The following is a 15,034-nucleotide window of genomic DNA, read 5'->3' on the forward strand; positions in this document are numbered from 1 at the left end:
AAGGATTGAAAAAGAGGTACAGATCCCAAACAAGGTAATTACAGACCACAAAAAAATGTTCCAGGCACATCACAGAAAAACTTTTGAAAGAAAAGATAAATAAAAAATTCTTAAAAACAGCCAAAGAGAAAAAAAGCACATTGCTTTGAAAGGAAAACCAATAATACTTACAGCTAACTGCTCAATAAAAAGAAGTCTCAAGATAATGGAAAAATATCTTCAAAAGTTTGAAAAAAATAACTATTCTAAAATTCCACTAAAATTAAAATTCTATCCTATAGTTACAAAATAACTATTCTAAAATTCTATACCAATGAAAATTCCCTTCAAAATTGAAGGCAAAATACATTTACAGACAAAAATGGGAGAATTCCTCATCATAAGGTATGTGTTAAAGGAAATTCTAAATGAGTTCTTCAGAAAGAAGGAAAAAGATCCCAGAAGGAAACACCAACATAGGAAGAAATGAAGACCAAATGAAATGGTAGATATGTGGGTAAGTAATTGTTTAACACCATCAAAACAATTTTTCATGAGATTAAAATGCATGACAGCAATAACACAAAAAGCAAGAAGTAGTAAATGGAGATAAAGTGTTCTAAGACCCTATCATTGCCTAGGATGTAGAAAAATAATTTAATTTAGACTCTTACTAAATCAAGGATACATTTGATAATCTCTGGGTAACAAAGGAACTGTGAAATAATTATAACAAACTAATACAGAGAAAAATGTAATAAAAAAATAAACTGATTCAAAGAAAACAGGTAGGACAAATAGAAAACAAATAGTATATATAAACCAAAACAAATATATCCCTAATTATGTAAATGTCAATGGAATAAATACTCCATTTAAAAGAAAAATATAGTCAGACAGGAAGAAAATAACTACAAATTGCATATGACATACCTTAAATAGGACGAAGTAAGTTTGAAAGTAAAAGGAGAGAAAAAGCATAACATGGAAAATCTTCCAAACACTCACCAAACAAAAGCCAAAAGCTGGTGTGGTTATAATAATATCAGACAAAGCTGGCATTAAGGCAAGAAGCACTCCCAGAGGTAAAAAGGAGTCTTTTAAAATGACAACGGGGTGAAACCACCAGGTAGATACAAATGTGTATGCACCTAATGACATATCTTCAAAATATGTAAACATAATGGTAACTAAAAAGTGAAGTAGACAAATCCACTATCAAAGTGAGAGACTCTCATCTCTCTCTCTAATATAAAAACCCGAATAGAGAAAATTCGTAAGGATGTAAAACATCCAAACAGCACAATTAACAAAAATGACCTAAATGACACATTTGGAACACTGCACTCGACAATCATATAGTACATAGTTTTTTAAGTGCACATACAAGATTAACAAAATTGATTATATGTGGCTCATAAAGCAAGTCTTAACAAACCTGAAAGACTATAAATTATTAAAGCATGTTCTCTGACCACTACAGAATTAAGCTAGAAATAAATAACAGAAAAACTAATTTGAAAATGCCCAAATGTTTAGAAATTAAGTAATACATTTCTAAATAATTTATGGTTTGAAAAAGAAATGGAAATCGAAAGTAGAAAACATTTTAAACTGAATGATATTGAAAATAACATATATCCATCTCAAGAAGTTAGTAAAATAACAGCAAATTAAACCCTTCTTTATAAAAAGGAATATAAATAAGAGCAGAATTTAATGACATAAAAATAATGTACTCACCCAGCACCCAAATCTTGATGTCTAATACAACATTCTCAAATAAAAGAAACTAGAGCTCTTTGGAGAAATGGTTAAGGCAGGGAAAATAAAAGATGCACTCAGAGCATCTCGTAGTGCCAAAAAGCAAAAAAAGTGCTCAAAAACAAACAATGGGATTATGTCAAAGAAACACATGAGTCAACTGAAAGAGCTCCCAATGTCCAAAGCTGGAACAATCTGAGTAATAAAATAAAGTACACAGTACTGGATTATAACCTAAAGTATCAAATAAATATCCATGAGTCCATACTGATACAAATAAATGATCAAATAATTAAACAGAAGAGAATAGACAAATATCTTGTACAGAAGAATCTCAACTAACTTATCTAGGTACTCCTTCCTCAGAGGTGGGGCATAACTTCTCACCCATTAAGTATTGGATGCACATAGTGACTTCCTTGTAAAGAATATGGAAAGGGGGGGAAAAGAACAACTTTACACAGAAGAAATCTGATCAACACTGCCTCAGCCAAGTGAACAAACTTTACATCATTAGTGATAAGTCATATTAATAGCATGTACCCTTGATATAACATGATGAAAATGACAATTTACCTCAGTAGTCTTCCTCCCAAACACTCATAATCTCTATCACAAAAAGAAACAGCCAACATCAGAAAATATTTAAAAAGACCACAAAGATCCTACAATCATTTAAAAGATGATGATAACATTATGAACAAAGTTATACCAATAAATTTGAAAATTTGCAAAAACTGGAGAAAACTGTTTATCAAATCTGACACAATGAGAATCTGAATGATCCTGTTATTTTTTTAAATGAAATCTCTATTTTTAAATTTCCCTACAAAGAAATCTTCAGTTTCATACGGCTTCACTGGTGAATTCTTCCAAATATGCAGCGAAAGTGTAACACAAATCTTATACAAAGTCTTTCAGAAAATAGAAATGAAAACATATTTTCCAATTTATGAGACCAATTTAACCTTAACATCAAACCTCTAAGGTTATTCAAAGAAAGAAAAGGTGTAGGCAAATCTTTATAATGATTATAGAGGAAAAAATCCAAAACCTGTTTTTGGATTTTTGGTGAATGCTGAAATATTAAAAGTTTTTTCCAAGATTGGGAATGACACAAGGATGCTCACAATCACTACTTCTATTCCACACTTACAGAAATCAAATGCATTAGAGAAAAAAATGTAAGGATATAAGAATGAAAAAGGAAGAAAATAAACTTATTTTTCAGAAGCAACTTTATTAGAAATCAATGAACAAAGGTAGCAAGATCACTAGAAACCAAATCAATATAAAAATGTAAAATGAACTAAAAATAAAATTTTAAAAATTATACCATAAACAATAGCATCTAAAACATCAAATACCAAGGATATATCTAATTAAAGATGTACAATATTTCTATATTGAAAATTATAAAGTATTTTTTAAAGAATTTTAAAGGATCTAAGTAAATGTAAGAAGATATCATATTCATGGACTGGAACACAATATTATAAAGATTCTTCTTTAAAGATCTATGGACTCAATGAAATCTCAATGAAAATCACAACAGCATATTTTTAGAAAATTTTTAGAAAATTAAAAAGCTAACTTTAAAATGTTTACGGAAATGCAAAAGGCAAAAAGAGCTAAGGCAATCTTAACAACAAAAAGGCTAGTGGACTTATACTGGCAGATACCAAGACTTAGTATAAAGCTAGAGTAATTAAGACAGTATGGTATGGCCAATGAGAGAAAGAGAATGTCCAGAAACCAACCCATGTTTATATAAACCCTTGATTTATGTCCAAGGGGATACAACAGTGCAGTGGGGCAAGTAAACATCTTTTTCAATAAATGCAACTGAGTCAACTGAATTATCTATATGTAAAAAGTGAATATTGACCCATTTCTCATATCTTATACAAAAATTAACTTTAACTGAATTGTACATTGAACTTGAAAGCAAAATAAAATTCTTCTAGGAAACTTTTTTCATGAACCTGAGGCATGTGAAGATTTCAATAGGACACAAAAAGCACCAAACATAAAGAAAAATAAATGTATAAATTGAACGAATTAAAATTTAGAGTTTCTGTTAATAAAAAATATAACTATAATAAACTACCACATTAAGAGTAAAAAAGCAAACCACTAAGTGGAACAGATATTTGCAACAAAGGGCCTTTATGTATTCAGAATATATAAATAATTTTTACAATCAATAAGAAAACATCTACCTCATAGAAAAGTGGCCAAGAAGGAGCAATTCATAAGAGAAGAATTAAGTGACCAATAAACACGGAAAGTTGTTCAACTGCATTAGTTATCAGAGAAATGCAAACTAAAACCACAATGAGATACCACTACCTACCCATCAGAATGACTAAGATAAAAAAGACAGACAATGCTAAGTGTTGATGAAGATGCGTAGTAACTGAAACTCTTACACCACTGGTGGAAGTGTAAAACAGGTGTTACCACTTTGGAAAACATTTTGGGCAGTAATTAATGACCTACTTAAGCTGGACATCTATATGCTCTATGAGCCATCAATTTCTCTCTGAAATATATATCCAACTGAAATGTACATACAAATGCATCAAGAGTAATGTACAAGAACGTTCATAGAAGCATTATTCCACATAGCCATAAACTGAAAACAACCCAAATATCCATCAACAGTAGAATGGATAAGGAGTCACATATTCACATAATGGAATACCATATATGAAGAGGAATGAATGAACTGCTACACACCATCAGGTAGACAAAACAAACAAAACGTTAAGATATCCAATAGCGAATTATATTGAATACAAAAAAATACATATAACATGAATTTATTTATATTAAGGTCAATGACCAACAAACTGAACTACAATGTTGCGGGATCCAGCTTAGGAGGCAAAAATAAGAAGAGAAGGAGGAAGGCAACAGTCAGCTTAGTAATTAAGAAGGGACAGGAATTGTTGAGTGACTGGCTGGTGATTACACAACTTTGTTCACTTTGCGATAATTCTTTAATACTGCACTTAACTGTGTATATATTATCCTTCAATTTTAGAAAGTTTATTAAAATAATTAAATTACAGATGGATTAAGACTTAAATGCAAAGCTCAGCCAACAGAAAGTTCACAAAATAAAAAAGGGAGGGAAGGAACAAGGAAGAATGTAATCCATGTGTGAGGGAGACCGATTTAATTACATCTAGGAAACTCAGTCTCAAAAACAAAAGACAGATAGGTTTAATTGCATGAAGAGTTAAAACTTTGTTATAATATATTTTTTCTATACAAAAAATTTGTAAATTGAATGACAAAGGGTTACCATCTTATACTAAGTGCAAAAATTAAAATTAGCTCAACAACAACAAAAAAGAACTAACAACCCAATCAAAAAATGAGCAGAGGATATGAATGTTTTTCCAAAGAAGATACACAGATGGCCAACAGACACATGAAACAATGCTCAACATCACTAATTATTAGGGAAACGCAAATCAAAACTACAATGAGGGGCCGGCCCAGTGGCATAGTGGTTAAGTTCACACTCTCCACTTGGGGAGCCCAGGGTTTGCTGGTTCAGATCCTGGGCACAAACCTACACACTGCTCATCAAGCCACACTGTGGTGGCATGCCATATAGAAGAACTAGAAGGACTTACAACCAGGATATACAACTATGTACTGGGGCTTTTAGGGAGGAAAAAAAAAAAAAAAGAGGAAGATTGGCAACAGATGTTAGCTCAGGGCCAATCTTCTTCACCAAAAAGAAAAACCCTCCAATGAGATATCACCATATCACCATATCACCTTACACCTGTCAGAAGGGCTATAATTAACAAGACAAAGAACAACAAACGTTGGAAAGGATGTGGAGAAAGACAACCCTCATGCACTGCTGGTGGGAATGCAAACTGGTGCAGCCACTATGGAAAACACCACAGAGATTTTTCTCAAAAAATTAAAAATAGAAATACCCTACAATCCAGCTATCCCACTACTGGGTATTTATCCAAAGAACTTGAAATCAATGATCCAAAGAGATTTATGCACCTCTCTGTTCACTGCAGCATTATTTACAATAGCCAAGACATGGAAGCAACCCAAGTGCCCGTCTATGGATGGATGGATAAAGAAGATGTGGTATACACATACAGTGGAATACTACTCAGCCATAAAAAAGAGAAAATAATCCCATTCACAATAACATGGGTGGACCTTGAGGGTATGATGTTAAGCAAAATAAGCCAGACAAAGACAAATACTGCATGATTTCACTCATATGTGGAAGATAACAAATACATTGATAAAGAGAACAGATTAGTGGTTACCAGATGGGAAGGGGTTTGGGAGATGGGGCCAGGTATAAAGGGGCACATACTTATGGTGACGGACAAAAATTAGATTACTGGTGGTGAGCACAATGAAGTCTATTCAGAAATTGATAAATAATAATGTAAACCTGAAATTATACAACGTTATAAACCATTATGATCTCAATAAAATTACTGGGGAAAAAAAAGAAAATTCATAGAAGAATAAATTCAGAGTCAATATACACATAAAAAGTTTTTCAAATTCTCTAGTAGTCAGGAAATTAAAATTAAAATAATAAATCACTTTATACCCCTCACAGAGGCAGAAATGTTTAAGAAGCTACTAATGGTGATGTAGCTGATGTACTGATGCTCACTGACATTTTAGCTATTATTTTTGAAAGCAATATGGTAATATCTATCAAAATTAAAAAATACATTTTTTTACCCAGCAATATCACTGCTAAAAATCTATCCTGGAGAAACACAGTTACCCCTACATAAGGATAGACATACACAGATGTGTACTGCAGCTATATTCAAGGTGGCATAAACCACAAAGACAGAGAAGTTGCTGAAAATTAAAATACATTCATACTGTTAAAAATTATGCATACATTTAAAAGAATAAATAGAACTACATTATTTACCTTAGATTTCTAAGATATGCTGTGAGAAAAGGAAAACGCAGAAAATGATATATGATCTTATTTTTCTAAAACATATAACAAAAATATGTACATTGTACTTATATATCTACATAATTATATTCAATCATGCACTGAACTGCATGCACAGGGAGAAAATCTTGGCTGTTGTCATGACCTACCTTACGGCAGGGGTGGAAGAATCAAATGAATAGGAAAAAAAGAAAGGGAGGGAAATCCAAGCAAATGAAGGAAAAGAAAAAGTGCAGGCAAAAACTAAAGAATGAATGACATGATCATATTTGTTCATTCACGTTAAATCATATATGAGGTACAATATCAGGCAGCCTCCAAAAAAAGCTACTGGTCACTTTAAGTACCTGAAATATCTTTTTCCTTAAAAAAAGTCTTAAAAATTAAGAGAAGATAATCATGAAAAGATGAGTAGAGGCTACAGGAATTTAAACCATATGGGACTGAATGCCACTAGATGTCAGTAAAACCCTCCAAAAAATTATAAAAACATTTTTCTTAACTGCTAGAAAAATTTTCTTTTATCTATAATCTTTACCTCATAAAAATATTCAAATTAGATGTGTAGATTACCAGGAATGAAGTTCCTTAAAAGACAGACTATAACTCTTATTAATAAAGGCATTAATATTGATATCTAACTCCCTATTTCCTAAGTCATCTATAACATTTTCACATTATTTTTTAAAACTCATGAATTATGCCTTCTGAAAAGATGACAAAATATAATATTCAACCAATATGCATTTATCTCATATCTATTATGTGTAAAATACGGAGGCAAAATGAAAGAATAATGATATTTGAGTTTTTAATCAAGTAGGAGAACAAAATTAAATAGAACGTTTACAAATTAACCAGTACAAACTAAAGTACAGTGGCACATCAACTACCTATAACTCAGATATAGCCACATAACTCAGTATCCTAAAACCAAATAAATGAGTAAATAAACCATTAGGCAGCTAAAATGTGTGTATAAACTTTTCCACTGAAATTCATACTTTACTCATTACCCAGCCTCTTCACTTTTACTATAAAACAAAAGGTCTAATGATTCTTATAATGTGGCTTTTAAGCTATCCCGTTGTTTCACTGACTACCTCACAGCTTAGTGTATAAACCACAAGTATTTTATTAAGTTCATGGATCCTGCAATTTAGGAGTTTGGACATAATGCACATGTGGAGTTGGCTTGTCTCTGCATAACGCCCATGGCCTCAGCAAGGATAACTCAAACGGCTGGGGTCTAGCACTGTGGACGGGAGTCCTTCTACATGGCCTCCCTATGTGGCTTGGTTTCCTCATGCCCTGGATGTGGTGGTTGGAGCTCCTGTATGATGGTGCAGGGCACCAGGTGCAAGCATTTCAGAAAATAAGGTGAAAACTGCATCAGTTTATAACCCAGCTTATAAGGTCACACAGCTTCACGTCTACCCTATGCTTTGGTCAAAGATGTCACAAGCCTACCCAGATCCAAGGGAAGGGTAATTATACTCCACCTCTTGACAGAGAATGGCAAGGTCACACTGGATAAGTGCATGTCAGATGGGAAATATTACTGCGACAATCTTTGGATAACACAATGTAACACAGTGTGCCACAACAATTCACAACATTCCCCACATGCAGAATATACTACACCCTCCCCCAAGACTTTCAAAGTTTCATTCCATTATGGCATTGGGACAGTCTCAGACCTCAATATCTAAATCAGGTCCAAATGCAGATTAGGCTCCCCAGAAGTGGTTCCTCAAGTACAGCTCCTCTTGATCTGAAGACCTATGAAACAAAGTGGTATGTTAGCCCACACACAACTACTGTGGGACAAGCATAAAATTACTTCTATAGGCATTCTCAGAAAAAAAGGAGAACCAGGAGGCATATATTAATCACTTGGTAATCTTTTTAGCCTGATTCCTCAGTTCATTAGGTACATTTTCAATTTTCCATATTACAGCTGAGGCAATTTTGCTAATTCCCTTTACTATATATAACAAAGGTCTCCAGTCTCCTCTCCTCCTACCTCCAACATTTTCCTCAACTTCCTCAAAGTCCTCATTGACAGCTTCCTTGAGGCCTGTCAGGTTACCTCTCTGGAAGGCCCTTCCAGTGTCTGCCCACTGCTGAGTCCAAAAATTATGGCAGCATATCACTTCTGGTACAAAAATCTGTTGCAGTTATTATTAACATAGATAACTTATTCCAAAACTTAGTGATAAAAATGATATTATGCTCACAAATTCTATGAGTCAGAAATTCAGACTGGACACAGTTGGCTTGCCTCTGTTTCACAATGTCTAGGTCTTATCTAGGGATACTCAAATGGTCACAGGTTGGAACTATCAAAAAAGAACCTAAATAGAGCCTCTCCATATGGCTTGGGTTTCCTCACAGCATGGCAATCTCAGGGTAACTGGACTTCTTACATGCAAGTTCAGCATTAAGCACAAGTATTCCAGTGAACAAGTTAGAGGTACACAGCCTTATATGGCCCAACCTTGGCAGTCACACAGCATCACTTCTCTATACTCTTTGAAGAAGATAATGGAGGCAGGAGACAGCGCTGTGGCCATTTTTGGAAAATAAAATCCTCTACACCAGTTTATCAAGAAATAAGCAGTGAGAGAGACCAAACTGCTATTGTCAACATGCATAATGATAGAAGAAAGAACTGCAATACATATATTTATCTTTGCTGCCTCTCAAACCTCTATTAAAATAACATGAAAAAAATAAAAAGCTAAAATCCAAAAGGACAAAAAAGATCAGCAATGGAAATGGTAGAAAATTAGTTGATACCTATTCCAATGGTCTTGTCTGGGGAGATTTTGCTGGGAGATGACCACGGAAGTAGAGACATCCTCCATCCCATTCCTAGTAAGTTTGCCTGCCCCCCGCCCCCCAACTTTCCCTTGCTCTCTGTTTCCTCTCCCTCTGCTAGGAAGGTAATAAATTTAGCCCAAGTTCTTTGAAAACAGAATCTTGGTGAAGGATGAAAGCCAATCATCACATATTTGAAATAGCATTTTTAAGCACATAACTTATAGTGGGATTTTATTGCCATGCAGAGGAGGTGAGTTGTTTGAGGATGAGGCTCAAAAGAAAACAGGATTTATTGAGATTCTGATATAGAAGAAATTAGTCCAATGACTCCAGCTCAACTCCAAATGCCTAGGTAATTCTCTCTCCACTACTCAGTAAAAGATAGATTACTCTAGAGTAGGAGTTCTTAAACTGTGGTCTGGGTACTACTAGTGGGGCCCTGAAACCCCTCAAGGGAGTCAGTGAGGTAAGAATATTTTCATAATAACACCAAGACATGATTTGCCCTTTCCACTCTCATTCTCTCATGAGTATGGCATGGAGTTTTCCAGGAACTACATGACATGTGATATAGAAACAGATGGAACACAGAAGCAGATATGAGAATCCAGCTATCTTCTACTAAGCCAGACACTAGAGAGATTTAGAAAAATTTAAAACAATGCCATTCTTCTCACTTTTTTGCTTTAGAAATGTAATCATTGTTCATAAAATGTGTTAATTATAAAACTGTTAAAATATAATTATTTTATAGTGAATTTTTCTAAATCTTCAATTTTATTTTCTAACACAGTGTATTTTGAGAGATATATTTCACATAAACAAAAGCTCTTTGGGATCCCCAAAAGTTTTTAAGATTATCAAAGGAACTTGGAGATCAAAAGCTTGTGATCCACTGCTCTAGAGAAATTACACTAGAAATAAGACAGGCTCCTAATTTGGTGACACTAAGTACAATAGAGGGCATGGGTAGTATACTGTGCTCAAAATTTGGAGAAAAAGTGAAATTCTATACTTAGAATTCTACTTAGAATTGAATAGTAACAGTTTCAACCTATTTCCTAATTCAGTTCCCAAATTGGGAAGCTGGCTTATATCCATCCAGCAGGGGATAAGAGGATTGTTAACAGAGGAAACAGATCAAAGAGAACCAACAATAACAAAATGCTTTGTCCTTATCACCCCATGAAGAGAGAAGTCACCATGATTGTTTTACTCCCTTCACTAATCAACACAAGTGGACAAAAAAGGTATTTGAGGAAAATCTCTAACATGAAATACAGAGAACAAAACCAACACAGCAAAGGGAAAAGTGAACATTAAGAAAAAACATTATTTTTGCATCGTTGAAACAAAACATAGATCTATAAAAGATAACCACAGGGATATGACAGATCCTTTCTCAGATGAGCATGTGGCTCCCCTGAGTCAAAGGAATCTCACATGTATTTTCATTTTTCACAATCTAAATATGAAGCATGTCCCAGGTGACTGAAAGAAAAGTCTTTCACCCGTTTGCCTGTGCTTTCTTTCTTCTGCCATATTGTATGCTTTACTTCTATTAAAGTATTGCACAAATGTACAAAAATCTTGTGAGCACTTTCATTTATCTGGTCCTGTGTAACTGCTGCAACGTTATATCAAGTAACTGAGAATGGTTCTAACAGCTTGTTCAGTTGGTTGAGTAAAATGTGGACACAATGGTGTCCTACATTAAAATCAAGATGCCCAGAATTCCCTTGGCATAATATAGAACAATGGGTCTCAAAAAGTAGTATCCAGACCAGCACCAGCAGCACTGGAGGATTGTTAAAAATTAAAATTCCCAGGCCAACTCCAGAGCTACTAAAACAGAAACTGGCACTAGGACCCAGATATCTATGTTTCAACAAGTCCTCCAGGAGATACATGCAAAAGTTTGAAAATCCCTGTTAAAGAAGAAATCCAAAGCCACAGGGAGATAGGAGTGCAAGTATATTATGTAACATGCTTACTGATTCCCTACGTCCCCCAGGAGGATCCAGAGAACATTCCCTTCACCACTGATTTGAGAAATACATTGGTAAAGGCTCTGTAGTGACTATTATCAGCATGACAGGAACGATAGTAAAATATGCTGCCCTTGTACAGGCTCACTGTAATCAGTAAGAATGATGGGATCCCAGAGTGACAGAAACCAAGAGGAGTCTCTTAACCATCAATGACAAGACACCCATCCTATAATGGGGAGACAAGAACAACAATTAAAATGGTCAGACGCACATAACTATGTGGCAGTGATTCATTGATCATGATATTCCTACAGGTAAAATAGAAGGCAGTCTACTAAAGTTTTCTTTGATTTATATTTGATCTGCAAAAAACACTAAGTGAGGTAAATAGAGAGCTGCCTAAATCACCATAATAGAGTCACTGTTCCTCATCCAATTCCGACACCGGAGATCACAAACTGAGAACATAATGAATGAAGGTGACACTGGGTCCTCTTGAGAAAAGGCCCTGCTACACTGCCAAAAGTTTCTGCTGAAAGTGTTTCTCCTAGCTTGCTCAGAGAGACTCAAAGCTATTTATTTACCAGGATGTCTGTGTACAGGGGAAAGAGAAATACCCAGACCATTTGACTGTGGACAACCAAGTTACCACACAACCTGAGCTGCCCATTACAAAAGGAGTATCTGACTCACAACGCCATAGTTTGACAAGCACGACAGCTTCATCAAGTGCAATTACTGCATATAAGACCAGGATCCAACAGGTCCTGAAGGCATGTATATTGTGTATATAAATTGTTTGGCACCCATGACATACACTGCTGTTGCACTGCTTTCCTTCTTTCAATACATACCCAGACTCAAGGGGATTCCCTATGAACAGAGATTGAGGAAGAAAAACTTCAGGACTGATTTAGAGATAGTTCTACAAGACAGACTGAAATGATTCAAAAGTAAATGGATGTGGTATTACAGCCCAACCTTACAGCCCAATTCCTGAATGTCTCTTTAGTAGCTTAGGAAATTCTATTACCAGCAAGAAAATTTTATGCTTCTGTAGGGGAGGAAGACATTTCCTCTACCCTCTCTGGGTTCTTCTGACCAGAGAACTAATTAAATTCACATGAGACAGAAGAACAGGAGAAAATTAAACAAAGCTTTATTACCTGTATACATGGGAGAGGCTCAGGCAACCTGAGCAACTCACCAAAATGGCCAAAGCCACCACCTTAAATATCATCTTCAGCTAAAGACAAAGGAGGATGTTGGGGGTGGGAGAAGTCAGTTACAGGATGTTACCAGACAAGTACAGTAAACAGGAATAAGATTATTATGCAGATTTAAGTTCTTGCCTTCCACATTGATAAGAGTTTTTAGAGATAAGGTCATCCCCCCCCACCCCCCCCCACCCCCCACCCCCCCCCACCCCCCCCCCCCCCCCCCCCCCGCTTCTTCCTGGTACAGAGAGGGAGACACCTTTACAGATGGAGATTTCCTTTACAATGTAAATGTCTCTTAACAAAGGGTAAGTAAACTCTACATTTCAGGGTTTGTTTCCTGTCCGCAGTTTTTTTAAAAGTAACCAGCCCAAGATAATCCTCATGCCAAAGAGACATATCTTGGGGTGGCCAATTCCAGTCCCCCACACTTCCCATTTCTACAACTCTAGGTTCTGCTGGTTTAAAGGTCCTGATTTTCAAAGGAAGAATGCTTCCATCAGGAAACTCAACAAATGTACTGAATTGACAGGTGAAACTGCCACCTGGCCACTTTGCATTCCTCATGCCACCGACTGAATAGGTAAAGAAGAAGAGAGCTGCTACACCAGTTAGTGTGCTTGATCCAGCTTATACTGGAGAAATAGGGTAGATATTAAACAAGAGCCCCAAAAAAGCATATGCCCAGAATCCAAGTGATTGTCTTCTATGTCCAAAGGTTAACAATTAATGAAAAACTAGGGAATTATGGTCTTAGTTCTGAGAGTTATACTTAATAATGTATTAAATCATTAATTAAAGTTATGAAATCAATTATTTTATTTATTAAATTTACTAAATTCAATAAATTAAATTTAAAAATTTATTAAATAAGTTAAATACTGTACTAAATAAATAATGTAAAAAAAACTTAAAATACCATTATACTTAAATAACGAAAGACAGAAGACCCTTTCCCTAATATACAGACAAGGCATGGATGCCCATTCTCACCACTTTTTTTTCAACATTATATTGGAGGTTCTAATTATTGCAACCTGGCAAGAAAGAAAAACAAAGTCATCCAAATTGGAATGGAAAGACAAAATTTTATTTCTTTGCATATAACATGATCGTCTATGCAAAAAATCCAAAGGAATGCACACATACATACACAAAAATTAGAACTAATGAAAAAGTACAGCAAGATCACAGCACACAAGATCAAAATTCAAAATCAATTGTATTCCCATAGATAACAATGAACAACTGGAAAATGAAACCAATAACACAATATCTTTTACAATAGCATCAAAAGAAAATATTTGGAAAGAAATACAATAAAAGAAGTTCAAAACTTGTGCACTAAAAACTACAAACATTGCTGAGAGAAATTAAAGATCAATAAAAGGAGAGATATTCCCTCTTCATGGATCAGAAGACTCAATTTTATTAAAATAGCAACTCTCCCTAAATTGATATATGGATTCAATCAATTGCTATAATTAACTCCTTGTTGTCTTTTTCGTAGAAATTTACAAGATGTTTCTCAAATTCATACAGAAATGTAATGGGCCCAAAAGAGCCAAAATAATTTTGAAAAAGAAGAAATATGAGAACCTATACTTTGATTTCAAAATACTCCAAAGCTAAAGTAACCAAAACAGTGAGGTACTGGCATGAGGCTAGTCATACAGATCAGCGGAAAAGAATTAAGAGTCCACAAATAAATCCTTACATTTTTGGTCAACTGATTCTGACAAAGATTCCATGACAAATCAATGGACAAATAATAGTCTCTTTTAATAAATGGTGCTGTAAAAACTGCAAAAGATGAAGTCAGATCCCACCTCACAAGACATACAAAAATTAACTCAAAACAGATCAAAACCTAAATATAAGAGCTAAATTATAAAACTCATAGGAAAAAATTTACCTTAAATTTTTTAAGGTAAATATTCATGATCTTGGATTAGGCAATGATTTCCTATATATAAGACACAAAAAGCAAAAGTGAAAAAAGAAAAAATCTATACACTGGACTCCATCAAACTTAAAAACAGCTGTGCTTCAAAAGGACCTCATCACGAAAGTGAAAAGACAACACACCAAATGGGGGAAAATATTTGTAAAACATACACAGGATAAGGAGCTTGTATGGAGAATATATGAAGAACTCTTGTAACTCAATAAAAAGACAAAAAAAAATTTAAATGGTGAGAAATTTTGAACATTTTTATTCAAAGAAGATATACAAATGGCTAATAAGTACATGAAAAGGTGCTCAATATCAT

At 34.5% G+C, this 15,034-nt stretch overlaps 1 protein-coding gene across 7 annotated transcripts in view; it reads right to left on the bottom strand.

Annotated features, from left to right (window-relative positions):
• TDRD15 (tudor domain containing 15) overlaps positions 1-15,034 on the bottom strand; it is a 455,155-nt gene that overhangs the window by 363,139 nt on the left and 76,982 nt on the right. For 6 of the 7 annotated variants that reach the window (XR_011504157.1, XR_011504164.1, XR_011504162.1 and 3 more), the window contains one exon: positions 8,428-8,509. The gene's annotated coding sequence lies outside the window, so the exon portion shown is untranslated. Of the gene's footprint in view, positions 1-6,969; positions 8,510-15,034 lie in introns of those variants that run through there. The other variant, XR_011504163.1, reaches the window with a different exon arrangement.

Source organism: Equus asinus, chromosome 6 (assembly GCF_041296235.1).
Source record: "Equus asinus isolate D_3611 breed Donkey chromosome 6, EquAss-T2T_v2, whole genome shotgun sequence".
In the NCBI taxonomy this organism is placed as follows: domain Eukaryota; kingdom Metazoa; phylum Chordata; class Mammalia; order Perissodactyla; family Equidae; genus Equus; species Equus asinus.